Source organism: Mus musculus, chromosome 2, assembly GCF_000001635.26.
Source record: "Mus musculus strain C57BL/6J chromosome 2, GRCm38.p6 C57BL/6J".
Lineage (NCBI taxonomy): Eukaryota > Metazoa > Chordata > Mammalia > Rodentia > Muridae > Mus > Mus musculus.
In genome coordinates this window covers 47,825,252-47,836,109 of record NC_000068.7, presented here as the reverse complement: position 1 = coordinate 47,836,109, position 10,858 = coordinate 47,825,252, and the positions used below count along the sequence as shown (strand labels likewise).

Genomic DNA, 10,858 nt, shown 5'->3' with positions numbered 1-10,858 from the left:
GATATGAGGAAAGAATCCACACTGTGCAAAATTTTTCCTATGTTCATCAAAATTGTTTCAACATTGCATGTAAATGAATAAAACACAGAGTCAGAAGAGCTGCTCGCTGATGTGTAATGACCTCAGATTTCCCAATTGTTTGTATCAATATTACTGTAACATCCAGTAGGCCCAGCTGTGAGCTAACATACCCTACTGGCTAATATTTACCTGACCTCCCAATTAGGAGGTCTAAAGGAGTATTGTCAGAAGTGTACTCATCACTGTTGATACTGATGTTGCTATAGGCTGCATGAAACAGTAATCTGCAAAAGCCCATTTCCTGTCCATTGCTGAAAGAAATATCCATCAGAGAAGGTATAAAAAAGAAAAAGAACAAAACTGATGAGAGAACCTGTTTGTTTGGTAAAAATTGGAAATGATGCTTAGCTTATTGGAAATAAGAAAATTTAACATAAAAGATTTATATGATGTAACATTCTTAATATTTCTATTGAAAACAGAGATAGTGAGATCTATTAAATAAATAGCAGGCAGCATTCTTGTAGATTTCAGTGAAGGGAGAACTTTGGATATGTGATGGCATTTGGCCATGTTAACTTTTTTGAGGATTTTTGAGCTAGTATAGTAATAAGACACACTATTTCTGAGAGTGTGAAGACATGTGAGAGGTTGGTATTTGTATCAAGCAATAAAACACTGAATCTTCTTCCAAGGACTTTCATGGTTTTCATTCTTACAACAATTGAGTTAGCAGGGTTCTTCCTTTTGGCTATATGGAGTAGCCTTTGGTTATATGCGTTTAAATGAATTTACTATATTTTCACAGAAATATACGACATATAAATTGAATCTGTAGTTAGTATTTGCAGAAAGAAATCTGTAAAACTAAATGGTTGATGAAAAATAATAATGTCCCAAATCAAGAGGTGGGGGTGCTTCTAAGGATAAGAACAATATCTACTTATGTACTAAATTCATGACAAGCACTGCTCTGGTATGATTTTCTCCATAACACAGTGATCGCCCCATGGAACGTATACTTAGAAATCTTGTCTAACCAGTTAAAAAGTCTGAGGAGTTGAGGAGCTAGATATCTCACTCAAATGTGCTGCTTTTAAAAGTGTAATTATTGAGACTCAACCCTTAGCCATCTCAGGAGTCTACTTTGTTCATGACTCTATTAAGTGGTCTTTCAGCTTTCCTCTTGCTGATGAACATACATAATCATTTATTATTTTTCAAACTGTTTCAATAATCTAGTACCTGCCATCACGACCCTATGAAGTTGTTTCCAGGATAAACTGAGCTAATATATTTAAAAGCACTTTAAAAGATAATGCACTCTTCAAACGGAAGGTTATATTATCACATTGTAGACAATGGTTAGTTACTCAAAGCAATGGTCCATTAAATGGTCAGCCATGAATGTATTTGGTATTCTAATCAACTGAACCACAATAATAGGCTTTCTAGATGTTCCCTCATTAGTTCTCAGAATTCAGAAGCAAGTCACTGCCTCTGAACACAGTTATTTGGCGATGCATAGCATATTTCTGGAAAGAGGAGGAACTGCTTTAATTGTTTGCACATGCAGGCATTGTCTCAAATATGATTTTGCTATTTCAAAGATCCCCTTGTCATAACTATCAAAATGACACAAGCAGTGCTTTTTTGTAATCTCCATATTTGACGCATGAAAGAAGACTTAATTCCTGTTTGAATAAACAACATAATAAGGTTACTGAGATTAGAGACCATTACTATATAAAATTATGTCTAAGTGGCAGATATAATTAACATTGGATTGTAATTACACTAATTACAAGTCACATTAAGACACTCCAGTAATGACAAAGTGAGAAGCCTATAATTGAATGGAATAAGTAGGGAAACATGCTGCTCACACTAATTACCTAAATGAGCTAATACGTCTTCAGAGTGACAGTCATGTTCAATGTTATTACGCAGACAAGGCAGTTGTGTGAGGTATTTTTATTTTATTTTATCTTATTTTTTCTAATTTTCCTCTTTTATACTTTCCAGGATCTATTTCAAGTCATCAACAGCTTTGGATATTTTCTCTTGAGCCAAAGAAAACAAAATCTGCAATTAGCAGTTTCTCAGCTGTTAAAAGGAAGCATATCAGGAATCATAGATCAGGTAAGACCCCTGTCTTGGCGTTAGGAAGATACCAAATAGTACCTATAACAACCTGTAACATCTTTGGACTTTTCTGACTTGGGCCCTTCAGCTTACCAAATTTAGCAACTCTAGCTAACCATGGAGTTTCAGCATGGAAAATTAACATGTGTGTTTTGTAGTATCAAACATGTCTTGCAGCAGCCTGTCTCCATCAGGCCCTAGAGAGTTATAAAAGCTGAATTATTCAAGACAATTAGTAAGAGCATGGTGCTGGAACCCACATTTCAAATCTGGCTCTTAAGTGAGAATATGAACTAGTAGTGGCGTATGAATCATGTACCTACAAAGATTGTTTGGTTTTGGTTGCTGATGCTATTGTTTCTTTTTACATTACCTTTCCTTTGTCTCCAACTGTCTCAGGGCACTGCTTGGGTGAGAAAGGAAATAACAGAACAGACTGTAGCTATTTAAAACCTTTCCTCAAGCAGAAGGGAGGTAAATCAGTATGTAGAAAACAGAATTGATGGATTTTACGAGATAAGCAATGCTGAGAGTAGCTTTTCTCTCTTTTGTGTTGGTGAGGAAAATGTTACTTAGCACAGCTGTGGAACAGTTCTGTATATTCCCCTTTCTTCTTGGATTATGGAAATGGAATTTCCTTATCTTAGTCTAGAAACTATAATTTTGCATCTAAAAAATTGGGCATCTGGGTTCTAGTACAAACAGTACACAATGTGTAAAAGGTATATTTATGAGTGAGTGTTCTATTTGTCTTAAAGTGGCAATATGACCCACCTATTAATTTTTGACATAAAATCCTGGAAATAAATACATTGTTTCTGGAAGAACTCTACTTCCACTGTTACACAATCCCTGAAGTCAATCTTATTTTCAGTCAAAGTAGACAATGTTGAATCTGAATAAGGGTTATACTTAATTTTATAGTTAGAGAAACTCATATAATCAAACAATAGGCATTATATAAGAAGACATTGATTAAAATAATCAGCAATAGAGGGCAGCCTCCTCCTAATGGCCATGCAAGTCATAGGCAAATGGAACTTGGCTTGCCTATCAGTGATAAGGAGTGGCGGTGATTTGGATTTGTCCTTTACACCATGCTAATGAGTTACTTATGCTTTTGCAAGTTATTCATTACCTCTCTTTTGACATGATGGTAAATGCAATTGCTACTTACAACTTATTTTGAATCTTTTTAACTTAAGCAGCTGAGAGCTGTGTTGTGTGCCACTGCCTCCTGGTAAATTAGCCAACTTGGCACAATTGTCAGATACCTCAGACCCAGGGTTGGCAAACTTTTTGTGGAAACAGCCTGATAGTAAATACTTAAGATTTTCTGAATCACATATGGTCCTTGTCATATATTTTTTGCACACACACACACACACACACACACACACACACACACACACACACAGAGTCACACTCAAATCTACCTAAAGTGAATATATAAGGTTACATACTTTGAGGCCAGGGCAGAATTTGGCCTACAATTAGTTGTTTCTCAGACTCTGAATTTTACCAGTGTAACTGAAAATGTATCATGAATAATAAAGCACTTTATTACCAATTAAATAAAAATTACTTAAATCAACCTTGTTGATTTAACATGTAAAGACAAAATGTAGATCATAGGTCAAGCTACAGACATGTTTCTTCTATTTACACTTTGATAACTTACTGTGTTACAAGTATCCAAGTTTGAGAGGAAAGGGGTCTCTTATGCAGATTACAAGGGCAGCCAGTGGTGGACCTGAGGTCACAGCCTGGCTATGGAAAAGAAATAAAACTGCATAGGAGAGGAAGATGGTTTTTGCTTAGAGGGAATCAGCTAAGTGATTATGCTAAAGATTTAGTGATCCTGATATCAAATGAGCATCAGAAATACAAAAAGAATAAGAAGAGGAAACGAAGGTTTTTGGTACACACAGGTAGATAAATATATACTTGAAATTGTGGTATAGGCATACATTTTTATGTACTTTTCCCAGGATCTCAAGACTGAACAGAGAGCTCAGACCTTCACTTAACAGTACTACTCCTTCAGAAGAAGCCAGAAATTTTTGAATAAAATTATTTAAAAACTGAGGCAAGAGACATCTGATCACATATTCCTTCTTTGTCTGAGAAACAAACAGAACCATTGAAGAATGGTGAAAAGCTTTAGAAAGCTAAGCGATGGTGTGGGCAGGGCAGATTTGGGTGGATATTTGCCTACATAGGCTTGAAAAAAAACCATAATTTGTTATGGGAAAGAAGAACCAGGTAGGGGAGTATGAGGAGAACAATGTATGCTGTAGATGGGAAATATCTTCTTTGTAAGGAAGGTTATTTACCTATGGGAAGAATCATTCACACTTACACTTTCTTAGTAAAACATTGAAGAAAAACCCTGGGATATAGTCCCAAGCCCCACTCTGGCACACAGAGATGTGTGGGGACCCAGACCTGCCAAGAACCCCTGCCTCCTTATGCTGTATAGCTGGCTCTGTCTTTACTAAATTTTCTTTCTTTTTTTTTTAATTTTAAAATTTATTTTTTACACTCTATGTTTTATCCCCCCTCTGATACCCCTCTGATTGTTCCACATCCCGTACCTCCTCCCCACTCCCTGTCTTCACATGGATGTCCTCACCACCCTTCACCTGATTTCTAAACTCCCTGGGGCCTTCAGTCTCTTTAGGGTTAGGTGCTTCATTTCTGAAGTCTTCTACTGTATGTGTGTTAGGGGTCTCATATTAGCTGGTGTATGCTGTATGTTTGATGGTCTGGTGTTAAAGAGATCTTGGGGGTCCAGATTAATTGAGACTGCTGGTTCTCCTACAGGATTGCCTCCCTCCCCAGCCTCTTTCAGCCTTCCCTAATTCAACAACAGGGGTCAGCTGCTTCTGTCCATTGGTTTGGTGCAAATATCTGCATCTGACTCTTTCAGCTGCTTGTTGGGTCTTTCTGAGGGCAGTCATTATAGATCCCTTTTTGTGAGCACTCCATTACCTCAGTAATAGTGTCAGGCCTTGAGACCTCCCCTTGAGCTGGATCCCACTTTGGGTCAGTTGCTGGACCTTCTTTTCCTCCATTCCCATCCCTGTAATTCTTTCAGATAGAAATAATTATGGGTCAGAGTTGTGACTGTGGATGGCCACCCCATCCCTCACTTGATGTCCTGTCTTCCTGCTGGAGGTGGGCTCTATAAGTTCTCTCTCCCTACTGGCAGGCATTTCATGTAAGGTTCTCACCTCCCAAGTCTCTGGTGCATTCTGGAGCTCCCCCCCCAACCTCCTATTTCCCAGGGTTGTCTGTTTACATCCCTTCTGCTGGCCCTCAAGGCTTCAGTCCTTTTCCCTCAACTAATAACAGATCAGGTTCCCCTCTCTCTCCCTCCCCAATTTCTCTCCCCCTTACTTCCCTATCTACTTTCCCTCCCAGGTCCCTCCCTCCCTTCAGGTCTCTAAATATATATATATATATATATATATATATATAATTTCATATTTAAAATTTCAATACCCAAGACATTATTTCTATGCATAAAAACTCTTTACCCAGACTTCTAACTCTAATAAGGTCTGTTGTTCAATGTATTGTGCTCCAAGCACTTGTGTGTAAACTTTTGCTAAATGTTATCCATTTACTTGATAATAAATCATTTTTAACTGCAGAATTCAGGTTTTTATTTTAAAGTCCATGTATGTGTAGAGGGGCAGGTGTCATGTTGTATTGTGTGTCGGTTGGTGTGTTCACCTTATGTGTGCTTCTGGGCCATTCAGAGGTCAAAGTCCTGCATCTTCCTCTGTTGTTCTCCACCTTCTTGATGTAAGGTCTAACTGGCCCTGGACATCACTGAGTTTTCCCTGGACTGGCTGAACAATATGTGTTTCAGAAATCCAACTGTCTTTGTATCCATGCCCTAGCACTTGGGTGATAGACATATGCTGCCATGCTTAGCTTTTTATGTATGTTCCAAGGATCCAGATTCACATCCCCACACTTGTACAGCAAATACTTTACAACATAACCATTTCATCAACTTAAAGTACATGTTTTTACTTACTGTTTTGGAGACAAGTTCTCATGGTGTAGTTCAGTATAACCTGAAATTCAGTGTGCTCCAGGAAACTAAAGTTGGTCACTAACTTGTGTCTTCCAGCCTCAGCCTCACATGGAAATGAGCCAGCATGACCTCCTCAAGAAAAAAAAAGCTAGTCATCTGTATCTCTGATGAATAAGTGAAGATGGACTTTGAGGCTTCATAGTCCTTTTTCTTCTATTTTATAACACATGTACATGCAATCAGTCAAGTTTTCTTCTGGCACCTCAGCCTCCCACCTGTTTCCAAATCAGCTTAAACCAAGAAATCTGCATGTAAAAAAAAAATAAAGTAAAAGAAAAAAATCAGTTTTCCTTTGAGTGGAATCAAGACCTGAATCAAGACCCTTAGATGAGCAGCATGTCAAGTTCTGATGGCCGGGCTCCTCTGCTGACCCTCTAACATCTCAAAGTTCCGAAAACGTTCACTCCAGTTTCATCCTTGCTCATCTTTGACTCTTTTCTGTCTCTACTTTGGCTCTATCCAAAAGCTAGGCTGTTTGCTGTTGTATCATCCCCCCAAGTCTTACAATTGGAAAGTAGATTTTTTCTTTCTAGTGCTACTTCTTTACTACCAAAACAAGATTCTGGCCTATATATAATTCTGATTGGTAGCTAGAATATTACCATTTGTGGTTAAATGTATTAAAATATAGATTTCTTAAGGCTGTGGGTGTATCTCATTTGGTAAATGCTTCAGTAGCACGCATGAAAGCCCTGCAATTCATCTCCAGCATCACGTGAAATCTCATGTAATGGCTCACAGGATCCCAGGACTTGGCAGGTAGAGTTGGGAAGACGAGTAGTTTAAGGTCATTATTGGTTACCCAGTGTTCCTAAAGCCAAAATAGGCTACATGATACCTTATCTCAAAAACAAAATAAATAAAACTTCTTTTCCATTTATGAAAGTTAAAGATTTTTGAAATGCAATATAACTGGGCTGTTTCTCTTTAGTTGGGTGCAGATGTTCATTCCTTTTACTCCTTTCCTGTAGTTGATCCTTCTCATCAACCTTTAATCTCCTGTGTCCACTTTTCCTATCCTTCGCTCTATCTTACATTTAGCTCAGCTCTGAGTGATATTGATAGCTATAGGTTAGTCAGTACTCAGAGTCTGCCTCAGTCATAGTTCTTGATTTTAAAATATGTAACTATGTAATCTCCCATCTGCCATGCATTGTTAGAAACAGACTTTTGCCTGCAATGCTTATTTTAAGATCTACTAAGATGCTATCCCACATGAAATTTCCTTCTAATAATCCAAATATGGTTAATAGCAGAGCAGTGCTGTTCATTACTAACTTTGGTAAAAATGCTGGGAAAGGCATTTAAAATATCTGAGTGTGGTTGGCATTAATGAGGCTAATGTATAGATAACAGGAAGTAATAAATCATACTTCATAAGATTATCAAGCAATGGTTACAAATGTGAGTTATGAAGTGACTACATGGGGGGTATTTTTCCAAACACTTTGATCTACTAGGTTGAATCCTTAGAATACATATTATAATACAATGATATTATATTGTTTTCTTTTGAGGAAGTTGGGGATGATACAGTTAAGGTGATATAAGATTAAGCAGTTTATCTTAGATCATTACAGAAACAAGAGACAGAATGGAATTCGGTTGCAAAGCTTGGCTGATATGTAGACTTAAACATATTTCACTATGTTCTGCTGGGCACCTTTGATGAGAATTTTTTTTTCTTCCAAAGAAACAAAGAGACACATTTTTCTGTGGCATTTCCTGTTTTCCTATTTTAAACATCTTTTTAGTTGCTGAAGAGTTGCCAGGATCAAAAACATAATTTATGTACTGAACTGCTGCAGGCTGGAAAGAAAAATACATTTTATCACATTCCATTTTTAACTCCTTCAGTACAGTATTTATGCAATATAAGTGTGGGGGAATATAAAGACTTTACAGAGAGGAATATAAAATACATTGGACAATGCCTGGAAAGAGGTATGTGTTCAAATCCTAAAACTTCCTAAAATAGCATATTGGGTCTTTGAGAAAATCATGAAAGGGTGATTTGTTTTCTGTATCCCAAGGAAAGAAAGCGTATTTGAAATGCTGTAAAATTCCTAGGGTCATCTCTCCTTCACTGTTACCCCTAAATTTGATATTCTAACTCAGCTTTATCTTAATCTTTTCTCTTGATCTCTTGCTAACATCCTTTATTCTCATAATTACTATATATGTCTTTCTGGTTTCTATTCCCTTTGCTGGAAAGTAGGCTTCTTAAATACCAGAGCCATCTCAAATGCCATTTGGCTATAGTAAGAAGAAAACTGTTGAATGAATGTGAAAAAATCCAAAATGCTAATACTAGTACTAATACTACCACTAATAATAATACCTTCCCTTTTGTGGAAAAGGATCACAAGGCTAACACATAAAGTCCTTAAGTCCCTGTAAAGGTCACCAGGTAAAATATTAACATGTATAAATTTGTATTTTCTAATATTCTATCTGTATAATTCTCAGAAATTTGATATGCTAAATCTCATCTCTTAGAAAAAAATATGTCAAAGGGCTTATGTGATCATGGTGGAGAGGTTTCTACTGACAGAGGAGGTATTTGAAATACAGATAAAAATTTATGGGACAATTCAGTGAATATTCTTTTTTTCATTCTATATGAGATGACTATAGACTGTCTCTATAATCTTAAGTGGCAGGTAGAAGATTGTGGCCAAATTTTGGCCCAACCCAACATGAGCCAAGACTGAATTATCTAATATTCAGGAGAGACTGCTTGTGTGCCCTAACGGTACTACACAACACAATCTTATATTTGAACCCGTACTTGAACTCGTGCTTTAAATCATTTTTTAGGTTATGAAGAAAGTATTCATAACAATTCATTGAGGAGTAAAAGGGTTATAGAACCATCTGGACCATATGAGGTAAAAACATCTTTGTATTTTTATCTTCAGCTATATATTCAGAGGAAAAGAACAGATTGTGAAGAAATGTATGAAAATGTTATTAGCGATGATATCCAGGTGGTAAAATCTCAGGTGATATGTAGTTTAATCTGTGTGTTTTTAAAGTCTTCTCTCATTAATATGAATTACAGAAAAGTAAATATTAAAAAAGAGCATGGATTCTACAGGTAAAATAAATCAAAATAAATTGAATGATCCTGCTATCTATTGATTTGTGTGTTTCCTAACTGCTGGCATGGGTGTTTTGATGTTCTTTCTATTCTGTAGACATTCACACCCCTTCTTGGTGTCTCATTTCCTTTTCTTTTTTCTTTTCTTTTCTTTTCTTTTCTTTTCTTTTCTTTTGTTTTCTTTTCTTTCTTTCTTTCTTTCTTTCTTTCTTTCTTTCTTTCTTTCTTTCTTTCTTTTTGGTCTAGTCATGATTTTGAGTCTTCTCAAAGGCCTGACTTTCCATATTCTTGACCCAGCTGTTTTTCTCTTACTTATTTGTGCTGGTCACAAAGTCCAGGGATATAGGCAAAGAGTTCTAGGCATGAAATAGAGGCAGAAATCATAGGGTATTTCTTCTTACTTTATGCTAAACCATATATTACAGACATAAAACTGAAGCAATGAAATCCAAAGGAAACTCCCTAGACACTCACATGAATGGAGGAATGGGTATTTAATTTGAATGAAAAGATGAGAAATTAAATACTGAATCTGTTAATGTACTTCAAAACTTTAAATAGCTACTGTAGGACCTGCTATCGGGCTAGACAAGCTAAAAAGGTAGAGTAACAAGTCCTTCTCAAGTTCAGGCAATCTTGCCTGTTACTCTTACCTCTCAAGAGGATCTCCTTCTGATCATGGAAGAACATCTGGTCATTTTGCTGTTTTTCCCATACAGTGCTGCATAAAAGTACTAAATTGTATTCTGAATGATAAGCAACTAGGCTTTAAAAAGAATTCAAATGTTAGTGTGATAGCTGATAAGTTCCAGATGTGGAAGATACGTTAGTCTGTCTGTTGATAACATTGACAATTCTCCAACTTCCTTCTGAATTTTGCTTATATTCAGTGGGTTTGGAAGCCATTATGGAATATTGTAAGCTTAAATAAAATGTACAGGTAAAAGGGACTTTAACAATTCCAGGAAATATAAATAACTATGTAATTAAGCATAGCAACTGAACAGTTCTTATTTTCAGAAAATAAAATTGTCTAGAACAAATAGTTCTTCTGATTTAGGTGTTTTACTAAGATTTAAATATTAAATGAAAAAAAATGTTACTGAGCCATTTGATGTGACTTTTATATAATGAGTTTCAGAGAAAGGCAACAAGATGAGTTTCATTTACCTTCTCCACTCAAAGAGTTAGACAGACATGGAAACTGGGACATGGTATATTTAATGCTGTATCTTTTTCCAATTAGTCAAGGAGAAAGAATTTAAGTTGATTAAAATAAAGGTAGTCATACAATTCAATGACCACAAGTATGATAATTTTTCAAAGGTCAGTTGAAATAAGCTGATCAGAGTTTGCCACGATTGGTCCTTAACATTTTCCATGCTGTTCTTCAGTACCTTGGTTGAGGCTTCTGGTAAAACTCATGTGTAAAATTCTGATTAAATTCTTTGGAGGAGTGGTGTGATAGAAAAAAGAAA

The 10,858-nt window shown here is 36.3% G+C and overlaps 1 long non-coding RNA gene across 1 annotated transcript; it reads left to right on the top strand.

Annotated features, from left to right (window-relative positions):
- The first annotated feature begins 1,946 nt into the window (after positions 1 to 1,946).
- Positions 1,947 to 6,917, top strand: Gm52576. The gene is made up of 2 exons (XR_003954143.1): positions 1,947 to 2,163; positions 6,314 to 6,917. It is a non-coding gene; the product is annotated as a predicted gene, 52576 (long non-coding RNA).
- The last annotated feature ends 3,941 nt before the right edge of the window (positions 6,918 to 10,858 follow it).